This window comes from Meleagris gallopavo, chromosome 2, assembly GCF_905368555.1.
Source record: "Meleagris gallopavo chromosome 2, MGAL_WU_HG_1.1, whole genome shotgun sequence".
NCBI classification, from domain to species: domain Eukaryota; kingdom Metazoa; phylum Chordata; class Aves; order Galliformes; family Phasianidae; genus Meleagris; species Meleagris gallopavo.
The window spans coordinates 48,834,713-48,852,410 of record NC_139405.1 but is presented as its reverse complement, the minus strand read 5'-3'; positions in this window follow the sequence as shown (position 1 = coordinate 48,852,410).

Genomic DNA, 17,698 nt, shown 5'->3' with positions numbered 1-17,698 from the left:
AACAATCTCCTAACCTAAATCTGAGACTTAGCCTAGGAGTTTGAGTGATTTATATCAGTAACTTTCTGTAAAACTTCTCCAAGTTAGTTTAGAATGGAAGCTAGAAGCCCTCCATCCCACTATACAAAAACTGGTCTGAATGTAATGCCTCCTACTTCATGTCGGCCCATTACATCAGAGGCAGATGGTGGTATGGCAGTAGAGGTTGAACCTTTCCTGACAATATTACGTGACTTTGGCGAGCAACAGATGGCAGCAGAGGGGCAGTCTGACAATACAGTTTTTGACTTGGAAGTGTGGATGATGCAAAGTTGTGTCACTGAATTCCTCCATGTGGAAAAAAATGCACTCACTGACATTCTTCAATGCTTGCTGAACGTCTGTGGAGACCATACAGTGAATATGAACTCTGACATGGTGTGTTTCAGCAGTGAGGACAGTGACAGTAGGTTACTTCTGCAGATGCAGATTGTTAGGAATGTGACATGCAGACTCTTGATCGTTGCTGGCAAAAATGCATAGCTAACAGTGGTCACTGTGTTGAAAACCTGTTTCGTAGCTGAGAATGTGCTTTATCAAATAGTATCATCATGCTCTTTTACCTATTGTCATTTCCAGGGAAATAAACAGAAGACATTACTGTTGGAACAACCTTATATACCTTATTCTAGTAACTATGCTCTACCAGTTTTGCTAACTATTCCTGTACTAAAGACCGAATGAAGAATGATGTTTTTAGAGAAAATAACAGCTCTCAAGCAGCAGATATTAATCTCTGGCATGTTTGTGAGATGGGGAGAAGGCAATGGTTGGTGACTTGACACACACACTTCTGGCCCAGTATAGGTAGGTAGAAAAACTTGTAAGCAAAAGTTAACCAAAATTTCATCTGTCTACTGAAATTTCTGTGACCTGAAGAACACAGACACCTTAATGTGATCTGGACAGAACTGCCTATTTCTGTATGTTAATTTTGAGAAAAATAGTACGGACTCTCACATTTAGAATGGCGCTGCAGAATATGATACACTTTGAATTAAAGTTTGTGTCTGTTTTGAAGCTGAATGTGGATATTACAAACTTAATACATTTACATTTTCAACTTCTGAATACAGGAAACTGTAGGTAGTTTCTGATAGACCTAATAATTTTTAAACGGTGAAGGTGGAAAGCAATTGTGTTGGTTTTGTTTGTTTTTCTCCTTTAAAAATATCTATTTAATTGTATTTCTGACTTATATTTTGAAGAATACAGAATTTTGAAGAAAGCTCTTTCTTACTCTCACACTTAAGGGGAAGAAATTGGACTACATGGCTTTGGTGGTCATAGTCATGAACAATACGAAGATGTTTTTTACTCTCTTTAGAACTCAAGCTTCTACCTGCAATCTCGCTAAAAAGGTTGGATTACTTGAGTTCCAGTGAAACCTCAGTTAGGTTGTAATGGGTTTTACAGCCTTCAATAGGCGAAGTGGAAGCAAAGTAGTGTCCTTGGTGAATACTAAACTAAAAGCATAGGTTAATGAAAGAAATTATAGGGAAGCTACTTTGAATAGTAATCTGTGCTTACAAGAAATTGAATGCAAACTGTGAATGGTGAGACTACACTGGGACCTCTCAGTACAAGAAAAAGAATGAGATTCTGGAGCGTGTTCAGTGAAGAGCAGCAAAGATGGAGAATGGACTATAGAAAATACCTGAGGAGCAGCTGAAGGAACTGGGGCTATTTAGTCTGGAGAAGAGGAGGCTCAAGGAGACACCATCACTCTCTAGAGCTACCTGAAAGGAGGCTGCAGTGGGCTGGGGGCTGGACTCTTTTCTGAAGTAGAAACAGCCTCAAGTTGTGCCAGGGGAGGTTTAGATTAGACATTAGGAAGAGTTTCTTCATGGAAAGGGACATTGTAATAGGCTGCCTAGAAAAGTGGTAGAGTCCCCATCCCTGGAGGTATTTAAGATATATGTGGATATTACACTAAGCAACATGGCTGAGCAATGGGAGTAGGCAAGTCAGTTTGATGTTTTTGTACTTGATGATCTTCATTGTCTTTTCCAATCTAAATCATTTTGTGACTGGTGCCTATTCTTAAAGTCTAGGAAAACCTGCTAACTCATGTTCAACCCATCAGCACAAGGTGAGCAAAAACACTTCACTTTTTGGCACAGCCAATCACTGCTTGAAGAGGATGTGTCTTTAGCAGCAGGGTGAACGCTTTACAAGAAATGTCTGTATTTAAGTATTGCAAAAAAATGCATGTTCTTAGAAACCTTAGCATAAGTTAACGCCTGATAAAAATGGGATTTTGTATCCTGAGAAGTCAGTTTGTGATTGATCCTTAAGAAGTTTTCCATGCTTGCAATTTTGTTATGCAAAATCTCTCAAAGAAGCATGGGAATCTATGGCTGCCACACAGATGCTTCTTCCTTTGTGGTACTCTTGCCAGACAGTTGAAGCATTGTCCAATACTGACTATAGGAACAAATATGAATGATTGTGTGCAACTTCCTGAAAACCACATGATTGTTGATCTCCTCACAAATACCTTCAGTGAAGGGTATACAGCAGAAACCCCCCCCATGCATACCAGTAACTACTGCTGAATGAGAAGTCATTACTTACAGAGGCATTAGTACTAGCTGATGTTGCCACCAATGCTGAAGTTATAAATGCCAGAAGTGGAACCACTGTAGTAAATATAGATTATACTTGCTATCTGTGCTGGGCCAATCTTGAGCTTAATATGTAATAAACATGAGAGTTATACCTCATGGCATGGCAGTCACTGTATACCGATGAGTAATGCTCAATTACTACAGCTGTGTTGTCACAGAACTTAGATTCACCATCTGGCAGCTCTAGCAATGTTTCAGAAGCAAATTGAGCTGCTTAGCCACAGTACTTGTGCATTTCAGATCTACAGAGGGCAATAAATACCTGCTTGATGATTGGACTTGATGGTCTTAAGGATCTCTTCCAACCTAAATGATTCTATTGGCTGTTAGCTCATTAGAATCTAGGAGAATTTTGCAGGAAGTTCATGGGCTTCCATGAACAGCAGAGGGAAAACCGTAATACCTGCAGGCCGAGTTTCAAGTCTAGTTGGTGCAATGCAAATTTCTCCCTGATTCTTGCTTGTGTCTGGGCATGGAGAAAAAAGATAGGAGTGACTGAGAGAGGTAGGGAAGCATTCAGGACTTTCAGAAATTAATAGTGAATGACCACAGTTGGCAACTTTTCTCTCTTGCACTTACAGTGCCATTCTGAAGAACTAATGGAGCTGATCAGTTATTACTTTGGCAGTTTGAAGATGTGTTTTTATGTCTCCTGGGAAAATGTAAAATACAATCTCAGCTGTCCCACTGCAGCAGCCAGAGGAAGTAGGGAGGTGTCAGATTTTGATTAATACTGATTATATCTGATGATATAATACAAACTAATCTTCATTTTTAAAAGTAAGCGCTTATCAGTATAATTTTTCTTTCACTAGTAGGTTTTTTTGTTTGTCTGTTTTTGCCACATGGACTCAAAGCTCTAGCAGTGACCACTCAGAAAAGCTCAGAATATTGAATTGCAAAAATGTAAACTCTTCCTTGACTCAGAGTTTAAAAAACGTATCTGTATTAAGAGTTATCTTAATACCTGAATGTCAGCCAAAGGCTGACAAAGCTTTTAAGGAAATTACGCTGCAATATACAGATTTAAAAGCAATAAAATATGCTCTGGAAAGGGAAAACCACAAGATGGTGCTCTTGAAACACTGCATGAAGCCAGATTAATTGACTTTCTTCTTGCTGAGCTCATCAAGTGTGTGCTTCCTCCACTTCTGTTGGAATTAGGTATCCATCCAGTTACTACTGTCAAGGATAATTACATTAAATCTGTGATTAAAAGAACAAGCATGAAAATGTAATTAAATTACTGATTTTAACATTTGTTATAAATATATTTCTATAGAATGTGTATTTGCTACATTTAAACAAGAAGACATGCATCCTAGAAAATGTTTACTGTTAAATACATGTCTTCTTCAAGCAGTGATTGGCTGTACTAAAACGCAAAGTTTCTTTTGCCCACTTTCTGCTCCTGTAGTGACAAGCAAAGAGCAAAGCCATGGTGCCAAAGCAGTGGTTAAGAACTGTCTCACCAGTGAAGGTCTGAAGTACCGACTGCTGGACATTGGATCACTGACAAGTTGAATATGAGTCAGCAGTGGGCCTCTGCTGCTAAGAAGGCTAACAATATTCTTAGCAGCATTGGACAAAGTGTCATCAGCCAGTGGAGGGAGGAGCCCATTGCCCATTCAGCTCCACTCAGCTCTGGTGAGGCCACATCTGAAGTGTTGCGTCCACTTCTGCTTCTCTTTGTATAAGAAAAATGTGGACATACCATAGAAAGTCCAAAAAATAGCCACAAGGATTGTGAAGGGACTGGAGCACCTCTCCTACAAGGAATGGTTCAGAGAGCCAAGACTACTCAGTCAGGAGAAGAGAAGGCTCAGCAGGGATGACCCCAGGTACTATGGACCTGCCAAGTCTAATTTCTGTGCCAGGAAAGATCCTGGAGCAGATACTCCTGGAAGTTGTGCTAAGGCACATAAAAGACAGGGAGGTGATATGGGAGAATCAGCATGTCTTCACCAAAGGCAAATCGTGCTTTACCAACCTGGTGGACTTTTATGATGGTATAACTGCATCAGTAGACAAGGGAAGTGCCACTGATGTCATCTGTCTATCTGGTCTTCAGTAAGGCTTTTGACACTGTACCCTACAACATCCTTCTCTCCAAATTAGAAAGATAAGTATTTGACAGTTGGACTATTCAATGGATGAAGAATTGTCTGCAGGATAAAATCCAGAGATTGGTGATCGATGTCTCAGTGTCTGAATAGAGATCAGTGATGACTGGTGTCCTTCAGGGGTCAGTGCTGGGACCAATACTGTTTAATATCTTCATTGATGACATTAACAGTGAGGTTGAGTACTCTCACCAAGTATGCAGATGACACCAAGTTGTGGGGTGCAGTCAGTCAGGCTTTTCTCAGAGGTGCCCTGTGACATGACAAGAGCCAGTGGGCACAAATTGGAATGCTGTTCGGGTGCCAACTGCCGCGGATAGCGTCCTAATCAGATTGTTCTCAAGCGGGGAAGCATGACAGTACTCAATATGAGTGATCAAGCTTCACTTTATTGTTGCACACACAGAGTTTATATATGATTCCAATACACATGTGTTCACTTACTATTGGTGCACAAGGTGGCGGCTAGGTGGGCTGCTAGGTGGGCTGCTTTAACCAATGCTCAGCCAGCATTCACACCTGCCGCTGAGCTCATCCGCTTAGCAGCCCTCCACATATCCACAGAGCACAGCTGCGGATGTGGGCCTACTGTTTACAAGCTGCCCCAAGGATGTTGTGACTCCCATCTTAACTCCTAATGTTTTCTCATGGGTATGCACTCTGTGCTGCCGCACCAGTTATGCTCGTACACAGCCTGATGTCCGCCCTGCTCTCGCAGCCATTCCCCAACACTGGAACACAGGAGGTTCCCTCTGAACACCAGGTAACAATTCTGTGCTGTGCAGGTGTTGGAACACTGGCACAGATTGCCCAGATAAGCTGTGGATTCTCCTTCTTGAAGATCTCCAAAAGCCACCCGGACATGAGCCTGGGCACACTGCTCTGGATATCCCTGCAGGAGGGACCAGATGGACCCAGAGGTCCCTGCCAATCTCATCTATTCTGTGACCAAGTGGTGAACTGAGTTCTGACTGGGATCTGTTTCTATGTTTCTGATGACTGAAGTTCAGTGAACACACCAGCCAACTGACTGCTACAGAGTGACCCAGGTATGCCCTCTGACAGAAGCTAACAGTACCAGATTGAAAATATCTAAAAGGCTTAGTAAGAATATGTAAGACAGCTTCCGAGACAGTGCCTCTCCTGTGCTTAGGAGGATCCATTGCAGTATTTCCACCAGAGTGCGCAGTCCGCCTTATGAAACAGGCTGAGAACTTCTTCAAAGCACTATCTTGCTCATGCATGAATCATAATGCAAACACGATGACACAAGACCTCTGAGACTTACCTCTCATACTTAGTGTCATTTTATGAGGGTCTACCTCAGTTAAGTTAATTACATTGTGCAACAAATTTTTGTTAGTCATATGTAGATCTAATTTTCAAGATTGCCCCTGGGTACTAAATTAGTAGAGAAGACATCAATTGCAATTTGCTTACAAACATACTTTAAACACCAGCTGTTTGTAAAAATACACATCATGTTTTTAAATTAAAAAGTTCTGTATTGCCAAAAGAAAAAAACAAACAACAAACAAACAAACCCAAACAAAAAAAACCAACAGGCAACACAATAATATTTAGTCTCTACGTTACATGTGCTTATGTACCCCTAAATAATAATTTAAAAAATCTGGTCACCCCTTCACTCCCCTTATATGTGGGACATGACACAGTGCTGGTAAGAAAAATAGAAAGTCAGTGGGTACATACAATTCTTTATGGCACATCAGGATTATATAATAAGTAATGATGTTAAATTCTATTGGGAAACGCCCACTGAAGCAGGGTAAAAAGCCTTGTAAGACTCGTGTCAAGGAGAAATAAATCAGAAAGAATGCTAAAGGGATCCCAGTCTCACAGAATACTCTTTATGAGGAGTTTAGGAAAGCCAGGTAGTTCATATTTGTCCTAGTCTTTTTATATTCATTAAATAACTATTAGATTTCTATATCTGTTTACAACACACAAATGAAATATATACAAATTGTTAATGTGTCTTAGTGCCCTACACCACTATCACAGTCCCACAGATCTGCTACAGAATAGCTATGAAATATTTAAGGAGTGAACTTCTTAATATTTCTATATATATTCTCAATATGTTAATACTGTATTTGTCAGGAAACCTAATAATCTGCTATGTTCTTCATAGAGATTAAAGCATGAAAGGCAATTTTCTCAATTAAATGAAAATCTTTTGCTGTATTTCAGAAATCACAACAGCAGAAAGGCATTCTTCCTTTGTAGCTTCAGTCAAGAACAACATTTTCATTGTTCTCACATAGCAGCTCTCCATAGCAAGGTTTTCACAAACCTTCTGACATTGGTAGTAATATAGTATATTTGTTTATGCTTTCATGCTAGTCTTGAATATGATTAATATTATGAAGTTTTGAGATATCCTGTCTCTATATACAGACACTGAAGCAAAATGGCTATCAGTAGTTATTTTGCAATATCAGTTTCATGAATTCTGGTGACCAAAATCAACCAAAATCAATCACTGAAAAAAGTTAGTGCATATTCCCTCCCTACTCAGGAAATGCTCAAAGAGAAGGAAACACCTGCAATGTACTAAGCAGTAGTAGTAATAATAATAATAATAATAATAATAATAATAATAATAGTGAAAAACACTGACTTGTTAGGCAGCTAATGGCAACTCTTAGAATAATTTGATTTCTAGGAGATGAAGTGAGTGCAATGTGAGAAAAATAGCATTCTGGGACTCCAGGATTTTTCTGGATGGTGGTGGAATTTAATGAGACATTTTCCTCCTCAGCATTCATACTAAGCAAAACAAATCCTTTGAAACAGCTCCTTTCTGCAGGTAAATGATGTATACTTGTACCGCCTACTGAAACTAACATCAAGCTTTCATTGTTTATGCAATTGCTGAAAACAGAAATTTATGCTCTTGTAAAAATCTAAGATGATCTTATAGCACTGTTAACTAGGTAGAACTGGTTTTGTTACAGTATGTAAGCAACATGCAAAAATGCAAAAAAGAAATGCAAAAAAATTATATCATTGGAAGAAGTGTCTGCAAGTTGACCTATTGATTAGGTCTCCAGAGAATAAAATATATTATAGTGGAGAAGATGGTAGAGGGTAACTATAGCTTTTCCTCTTTTATCTGTTCTGAATAAATTAAACATAACTTACTATGGATTTTCAAGGATTATAAATACGAAAGAAAGTGCATCTAGCAGACTCATCTTTCAAAGAAATCAATTCATTACTCCATAAATTTATAAAGTTCAAAAATATTTCTCAACATTTCAACTACTCTATTTGAAGAAATTCTTTGTTTAAACTCAGTTCAGTATTTATTCAGCAAACTAATTTTAAGAATTCTTCTATTTATTTATGTATTTATCTACAGATAACTCACCTAATCTTAATACAAATTGTGTCAGACATAAAATACTCATTTTTATTCTCTGTAAATTATTGTGATAAGGGCTATCAAAATACTGAAAGTAAAATAGTTATAATTGTTAGGTCTCATTTTAAAAACCTACTTTAGCCTCTTTTCTTCTTTTTCTTCTTATCTCAGACTCCTTCAGAGAAAAGGAAAGGAGAAACACTATGCTGTGTTCAATTCATCTTCCATATTGTTCAGGATTGAGTAGAAATTACTGTGAAAACTATGCAGAAAGCATATTTTTTGTATAAACTTGTGTCCAGAAAGAGGTGAAAAAAAAATTGAAAATAAATGTGAAAGCTGTATCTTTGTCACCTACAGACATTCAAACTAGAAATAATGTGATTTGGCTTTCAGATCTTGAGCTCCTAGTGTTGCAAGGGAAATACGTAGTTACTACTTATTATGCAGCTTAGAATAACTGTCGAAAAAATTGATCCAATTAAATAAAAAGTACTTACTTGAAAAATCCCTATTTTAAATTGTTGTGTAAATCTAACTATAGTGCTTCCTCATAGGCCACCACAGTTTCCTGGTAGTAAGCTTTTACTACTTGGTTGTTAAGGTCTGTGGATTTAGAAATTAAAAGCAACCAGCATCTTTTTAGTTACCATTTTTAAGACTTGTTCAAAGCCAGTGAACAAGCACATCATTATAAAAAAACTATCACAGTGGGAGAAATAACCCAAAATACTTCTTAAGCCTGCCCTTACAGGGCAAGAAAACACAGGTCTGATGCAAAGCCTGTGGATAAGAAATTAATCCATAAATCCTTGGAAATTAAGCCAGTATTTATATTCCATTAAAAAAAAAAAAAGTCACTTTTTACATCACTTTTGTATTAAACAGATTTAGTATCAGTTCAATTTGAATTCAGAGTGTTTTTATTATGGAGTTTTTTTGTTTATGCCAAAATTGAAGTATTGCAAAAGGAACATAGGATATGCATCTCTTGTTGTTAGTTTCATCAAAGGTTGATGGATAAAAGACTTAGATCCTCTCTCTGACTTAGCTGTAGTCTGATAAAACAGAAGCTGACCTTGAAAACTAGATCATAAGTACCTTTATGCTCACCCAATGGTGGCCATCCTGAGGTGGGTAGGTCCCTTCATGGCCAGTAGGAGCAGGCTGGCAGGAAGAACAGCTATCTTGCACCACTATAAGAGATAAGACCTGAGACCAGACCACCACAGTGCTTTGCGAGCCTGGCCACTTTCTCTCAGGTGGTAAGGGATACGCCATCACACCTTCATATATTTAACCAGTGTTCTGAAGCAGCTGGGGGCCACTCCTTGAAAGGTTTCTTATTTTAAAATAGTTAGTACATGTACTATCTTTTAAATTGTAAAAGCACAGTCAGCACTTAGCCACTAGAGCAGAGAAGACAAAGCTGTCTTTTTATCTGCTGTGTGAAGGTATTTCAGACAGCAGTTTTGTTCATGCCCATGTTGAACTTGATCTTGTGCCAGGGCAGAGTTTGAAGGCAGCGGCCACTTCAAATTCCTGCACAGAGCTTCCTTGTGGACACCCTTTACTGATACGACCTTTCAGAAACAGTCACACTAATATGGTGACACTGGATTTTTTTCATTCCTGCTGCCAGGTTTGCAAGCATTGGAGTTCTTGTCATCTGTGCCATGTCACATCCCAACTAACTTGGCCCTGATTTCAAGTTTACTGTCATATTAATTTAACCATCTAACTTTTGGCTATCTTGTATCAATGTTCTATTTTTTTTTTTCACTGCTATTAATATATATATAATCTTCTTTAGTTTCAGTAGCTGACAGTTTCCGTGATGCCAGCAACAATACCAGTACCCACGCATGCATCTAAAGTAAGGGTCCTCTTCTAGAAAAAAAATGAAGAGAAGATCTCGACATAAAGTACCAAAGATTTTTACCTTCTGGCAGATAGATGTTGTATTATATCATATATAAGCATTTTAACTCCTACTTTGCACTACTTTCCAGTACAGTACTTCTATATTGATTATCATTAATTTCCAAAAAGTCATTTTAGAAAGATATCAGTGCTTCGGACAAGAAAACATAATTGAGTTTATCTATATTGATGTGACCAGTGATTTGTAAAACACGCATATTCCTTAAATTATTAGCTTGTTTTATAACTGCTACAGTTTAATTTTTAATATTTCTACACTGAAAATATTTGAGAGTCTTTCAGTTCCTAGGTTTTCTTATCTTAACAAGAATGTAAACCTATTGCCCAGAATTCAGTCTTACAGACATCATCAACTGGACTCAAAGTTGATGAATCATCCCATTAATTTTAACCCCTGAATAGAGCCATGACCTTCTCTTTCCATCGTGCTGAATTACAACAAGATTGGGGGTGCTTTAATCTATTGATGCAATTGTCTGTAATGACATTGCTGTATTATTAATCGCATACTCATCCTTTCACTTGAAAAACAGATACTTTGAAAGAGTTATGCAACAAAGACATTAGCTATCAGCCATCCCAGCACAGACACTACAACTAGAATACTTACAACTAGAATGCTTACTTTTTTGTGAAATAGTAATCAACTTAATAGTAATAGTATTACATTTTAAGATGTTCATAACATAGGCTACTTTTTAGCAATCAAACCTAAGAGTGTGTTACAGAGTTTTGACTGTCTGCTGAGTGCGGTAACTTCCTAGACTCAGTCTTAGCTTTTGTTTTTGTGCAAATGTTATAACTCATCTTAAATCCCATCCAGTAGCATTTGGAGTAAATTATGTCATAGAAAGAATTTATTGGGTAACATTCATTTCACATTCAGATCTCTAACCAAAGTGGTAAAGTTAAGTGAAATCGCTGAATATAGCAACATAGCAGAGTCCCAGATTGTGGTGCGAGGACATCTAACAATCTGTGGTGAACTGCCTCATCTTATTCCAGTTTACTCTTTCTGAAGCCTGTTTAAGAGAAAAGTAAAAGTGTATTATGCACATTCCCAGCGTTTTAAGGAATGTAAGAAATTTCTGCAGTTGCCCAAGGGATACTTTACCTTCTTGCTAGATAGATGGATTCAGAAAGCAATTATAGTGAATAAATTACCATGTATTTATAGATCTAACCCATCTCTCAGAAAAGATGCATATCCCTAAAAATACCATGGAAGAAAAGTATGGAAATTGTAGACATCCTCAGATAACTGAGCTGAGCATTCCACTTTGTGCCAGCCACTTGGCAAAAAAAGGGTTTTGTCCTGCCTTGGAAGTAGGAAATGGATGAAAAGGGTTGTGTACTATGGCAGGAACAAAAAAAGGTAAGGGCTTCTAGACATGAGCAATGTCAAGGAGATGGAAAGAAAGTCTCTTATTGAAATCCCTGCTACAGGTTGGGAATGAAAGGAAAGAGACAAAAGCTAATAGTATGGTTTTGGTTATTGAACTTCTCCATGCATTACCTGTACACAAATATAATGTATTATCGAGAAGCTAAAGACTTTGACTAGTAATGCACAGACACCAATAGTGAAAACAGAACAGAGATTCAATATAAGCTAAAGCTTCTCAGGGATTCATATCTCAGATAAAGAATGTGATTTATATTTGGTAGGTGATACAGTGCAAACTGTTTTTTTTGGGGGGGTTGGGGGGAGAATGATTTTGGAGCATTATAATCCTGTGATTTGCATATGTATAATTTTGGAATAACTTCAGTGAACACTGAAAAATTTAATCATTGAGTGAGAGGTGTATTATGTTCAATATCTACATTACTAACATGTGGATGCAAGGTTATACTATGTTTCTTGCTGTCACTGTCAGATTTAAAACACAGAAGTCATATATTTGAGTTCATGACAGTCAAATTAAATTACAGTAGTGTTAATCATGCAATAGATTTATGGCTAAATAACAATAATTCTGTCTTTTTAATGCTTTTCTAGAGAAAAATACTGATAATTCAATTTAATTGATGATGTTGAAATGTTTAGAATATTATTGAAAGTGACAGCATTTTTTCAAAGAGATAAGAGAAGCAGGTGAGCATATCCTAAAAATATATATTGAGATGTTATTTCTTTGGATAATTCATCAGGATATTATCATCAGATTTGGAAAAGATTATAATGAGATTTTTCCTTAATAACAATATGTTTAGAATTAGTGTTTCCCTTCAGAGTATTTTTTATAGCTACAATACTGTTTACAGCTAGTATTTCTGCTATTTTATTTCTGCCATTCTTATTTTTCCAGAGCACATAGTCCAGCTGGTGATGCTTAAGACAGATTTAGATTGCAAGATACTCCCTCCTTTAGGGAGGGAAGATTTAGGTTGGATGTCAGGGGGAAGTTCTTTACTATGAGAGTGAGGTGAGGTGCTGGAACAGGCTGCCCTGAGAGGTTGTGGATGTCCCATTCCTAGAGGTGTTCAAGGCCAGATTGGATGGGGCCCTGAGCAACCTGGTCTGGTATTAAATGTGGAGGTTGGTGGCCCTGCAAGAGGCAGGGAGGTTGGAGATCATGATCCTTGAGGTCCCTTCCAACCCGGGCCATTCTATGATTCTGTGATCCTGCCTGGCTCTTCACCCTCTCTGGATAGTGGTTACTCAAGTAATTCAAGTAGTTCTAGCAAGCCACTCGGGTCTACATAAGCCCTGCAGAGAGCAAGCTTCTGTCGTGTGTTTCTGTGGGAGGGCAGATAGGAATGGGATCATATATTGTCCTACATCTCCATGTACTCCACCATGTAGACAATTCTAGAGCAGGGCAGCCCAAAGTGAAACATTTCAGCTAGAATGTAGACCTGAAGCTGGCGAATTTCAGACTGTTAGGCTGGAAATTCAGTTCTCTTTAATACGTATAACTAAGAGCTTGGGAGGATATTCTGTGAAGGTTACTTTTAAAGATGGTTATGAATGGCTGATATGAGAAATCAGACCCCCCTCAAAAAAAGGAAAGTTGAAAATAGAAGTTATAGATACTTATTTGTCAAAAGGATTGATCATCCTGTGTGTTAAGTGGTGACAATGATGGGGTGATTGAGATGACTCAGAGCTGACTCTTAGAAGACTACAGCCAACTGATGTACTTGCATCTATCTGTTCCCCTCAGCTACTCAGAGATGCTCCACGGAGGAGCAGATTTGCCCATTCTACACAAAATAGGTACCTGGGGACTGGGGAAGAGTAACAGGCTGTCAAGACTGTCTTTGTATTGTCTCTTCCATCATGGAAGCAACTCCCTCAGGTGATTGGAGGAGGCAGATTTCTACGGGAGGAAATCTTTGCCAGCAGGTTTTTGCCTGGAGCACTTCAAGGGAATACACACCCACTCAGCAACTATGGGGAAGCTGATAACTTGAGACTATTGGGCCTGAGTTGCTCTTTGTTCTCCAGCAGGCATCTTGAGGAAGTCTCAATAGCCCCAGGCATTTATGGCCATTGGTATGGCCTAGGATGTTATTAGAAGCATTATTCACTATATGGTGGGGTCTGTTTTCAAATATGACTCGTAGATCTTTCAAAACACTTGAAAGTGGTAGCAGAAGGTGAAGGCGTACAGGATGAGCATCATTCAACAAATAAAGAGGAAGTGCAGGGATGCACACGGAGTTGAATCGTATGTGCGCTTCTTATAGTGGAAACGAGACTTAGAGGCTCTGGTCTTGCCACAGACCTTCTTCCGGCTGGTTCCTGCAGCTGCTTAGAGCCCATAAAATCACTTTCTGTGAATTGCTGCACCTAGGACCTTCATGTGGAGCTTTTCTTGCTAGGTATACTTCTTGTTTGTTTATTTCTGTTTCAGAAACTGAGGTCAGTAAAGAGCAGCTGCACTTTAATGGGCCTGAAATGTACATGTTTGCTGTGGGGCTTTGACATGTGGTATCTGAAAGTTGCTTACAGAGAGAGTGGAACTGGTCTCTTCTCACTGGTGACAGGTAAAAGGACAAGGGGAAGTGGCCTCAAGTTTTGCCAGGGTAAGTTTAGGTTGGATATCAGGAAAAACTTATTTACAGAAAGGGTTGCTAAGCACTGGAATAAGCTCCCTGGGGAAGTGGTTGAGTCACCATCCCTGAATGTGTTTAAAAACCGTTTGGATGTGGTGCTCAGAGACATAAGATAGCAGAGGTTGTTAGAGTTATGATAATATGGTTAGGTTGTGTTTGGACTTGAGCATTCCAACCTGAGAAATTCCATGATTCTATGATCTCTTCAGACAGTGAGTAGAGAAGAGCACTCACCTGCATACTGACATTTTCTGATTTGATCACATTTCCATCCTTCTTTTCTTCTTATGTGTTTATATGCTAGCTCAGAGTTACATATCAGATTGGTAATGCAGTGTTGTTGGTTCTCGCTGTTGGCTGTATTTAGAACTGGGCTGATTTTCTCATTATCATCACTTCATTTCATTTTTTTTTTTTCATGTACTGAGCTAATAATTTGGCATGGCAATCTTTGGTTAAAACACACAGAATCACAGAATCATAGCCGTTGGAAGGGACCTCCAGAAATCACCCTCACTGTAAAGAAGTTCTTGCGCACATTTGTGCGAAACTTCCTATGCTGCAGTTTCTGGCCGTTTCCCCTTGTCCTGCCTCCACACACTGCTGAAAAGAGTCTGGCCTTGCCACTCTGCCCCCCACACCTTAGATACTTATAGACCTGGATCAGGTCCCCTCTCAATCTTCTTTTCTCAAGGCTAAACAGACCCAGTTCACTCAGCCTTTCTTCATAGGGGAGATGCTCCAGGCCCTTCACCATCTTTGTGGCCCTCCGCTGGACTCTTTCCAAGAGATCCCTGTCTTTTTCATACTAGGGAGCCCAGAACTGGATACAGTACTCCAGATGAGGCCTTACCAGGGCAGAGTAGAGGGGGAGGATCACCTCCTTCGACCTGCTGGCCACGCTCTTTTTAATGCACCCCAGAATGCCATTGGCCTTTTTGGCCACAAGGGCACACTGGTGGCTCATGGTCAACCTGTCGTCCACCAGGACACTGAGGTTGCTCTCTGCAGAGCTCCTCTCCAGCAGGAGACACAAACATAAACAAGTCAAATACAAAACAAAATAACCAAATGACAACAAAAACAAACAAAAAATAAACATGCCCCAACAAGAAAGCTTCATACTGTGGAACAATATAAATTCACAGAATTGTAGAGGTTTGAAGGGACCTCTAGACATCATCAAGTCACAACATAAAAATAATATTTCATTGAAGTACTGCCGCCACTATTTTGGGAATGATGCCAACTGAGCTCAAACTGTATATGAAATTACACAGTAAAACCCACAAGAGAATGGCTCTCACTGCAGCCCTTGGATGCTGCCTATTCAATCTCTGAAACTGCCTGGAAAAAGTCTGCAGTGTAGTCAGAGTAGACAGGCAGATTTTCTTGTAAGATGTAACCCAGGGGATACAGCAAAGGACAAAGAGTCCTGTTGGATGGTACTCTGATCAATGTTGACATAGTTAGTCTAAAAGAAGCTGCAAAGCATGGAGAATATGATTACCTTCATAAAATTAAAATAGATAATTTTTCCCAAGAAACTCTGCCCTGGAAGAAATGAAAACATTCGTGCTACCTTTCCAGATCTTTCTTGTGCAATAGACTTTCTTGTTACATTCTTATTTGAAATGTCCCATGTTTAAACTCAGATTATGGATTTTACAGCACTGTATAATCACACTAATACTCACAAACTTACAATCTATTTACATCTCACAAATGAAGAATCAGAAGTAAGAACTGATCACTGGCTGATAGCTCACTTCAAGTTGTTTTCAGAGCCAGGATTGCAATGCAATCCCTTCATCTTTGCTCATCATACAGTTCCACTCTCTTTATTTTCTCTCCCCTTTCTAGAGACTAAACATTCTTTAAGTCTTCAAAGACTTACATACTTTTAAGCCCTTACAAATTTTGAATCAGTCATAATGATAAAAATAACTTGGGATAGTATAAAAGAGATCTTCTTCCTGCCCACTAACTCTGGCAAACGTTTCAGTCATTTTAATGATTTAAAAATTACTCAACTAATCTATTTTAGGTTTTTAGTTAGACAAGAAGCTAAGACAATCTGCAAGAAATGAGATCATTTCCTAGTTTGAAACCTCCTGTTTCCGAGTTGCTCTATTGACTCTGCTTCAGTTTTCTGGAGGAAAGTTTTATTCATTATATAAGCCAAAATTTCAGGTAGATAGATTTTGTTTAAGGAAGCTTATTTATAGCTGTATTACAAGGGGACTGGAATGATGCATTTATGAATAATAAAGAAACTCATCAAAATATTAAAAGCCAGCCAAATTTTTAAAAAATAATGAAATGTATATTTTCCCTCTCTCCTTATTTTAATTTTATTTTTTCCCTATCCAGTATAATTCTCCTGACTCCAGTGGAATTATACTAGTCTACTGTTAGATTTAAGTAGAAGGAGCTAGACCTCCTTTCCTCTTCTGAATTCTTGATTCTTTCTTTCCTGGTACTCAAGTCTCACATTATTTTTCAAGGTGGATTGAGTACGAAGGAGTTCTGTTACAGCGCTTGAGAAATTCTGTCCAATCTCTGCCATTTATCTGGAGCTTATTGAGTACAGCTCTGCAATGTCAAACATCTTTGATTTGATTTAGCCTGGACCAGATGTCAACAAATTGGAATTTAATGTTGTTGAGACAGATGACAATGTAGGAAACATAAAGAGATTAATTACAAATTAGAATTAAAGAAAACATTCAGATGCAGCTGTGCAATTTTTATTCACTGCAGTTTAGATCAATCAGAAAAAAAGAACAGAAATTGTGTTTTTCTCTCATTCCATGCAACAAAGTTAATTGGAATAGCACTTAAACATGTACTAAATTCCAAGGTGTTTATAAACTCATCTACATGACTTAGGATATAGAACGTTTCCTTTGGTATAATTGATTTGTTAAAGAATTTTCCATTTGAAAACCATGCCTTTGCTTATTTTCTTTAAGGAGCCAAAGCTTATTGTGTTATTTGGATAAATATAAACACAGCTTTAGCGAGGTGGACATATATCCTTCAAGTGGTAGAGTAAATTTCTATTATTTTCCTCAGAACAAAATCTATGGGACATTCAAAATAATGAAAGGAACAAATGTTAAGTTTTAGAATTAATGTTGTCCATTCAGATATTATTTCCTTCTGTGTTTGACTTAAAAACATATTATACTAGCACATCCTATACAGCAGATTACTATTACATAGGAATACACGTACTCCAAATTTGAGCATTTGTTGTTCACAGTCACAAATAAAAAAGATGCATTCTTTCAAAGAACATAGAACAAAATTATACAAGCAACTTTCCTTCTACTGTAGAATTCATCACTGATTGTATAATGCAATGCAAGCATTTACTGATTTACATAAATATAAATACAGTTTTCTGACAGATGCATAGCTCCCTTAGCAGCATCTTGTAATTATTGACTAAATAATGGTCACCTTGTGATAACGTGAACTTCCTTTAGGAAATTCTCTTT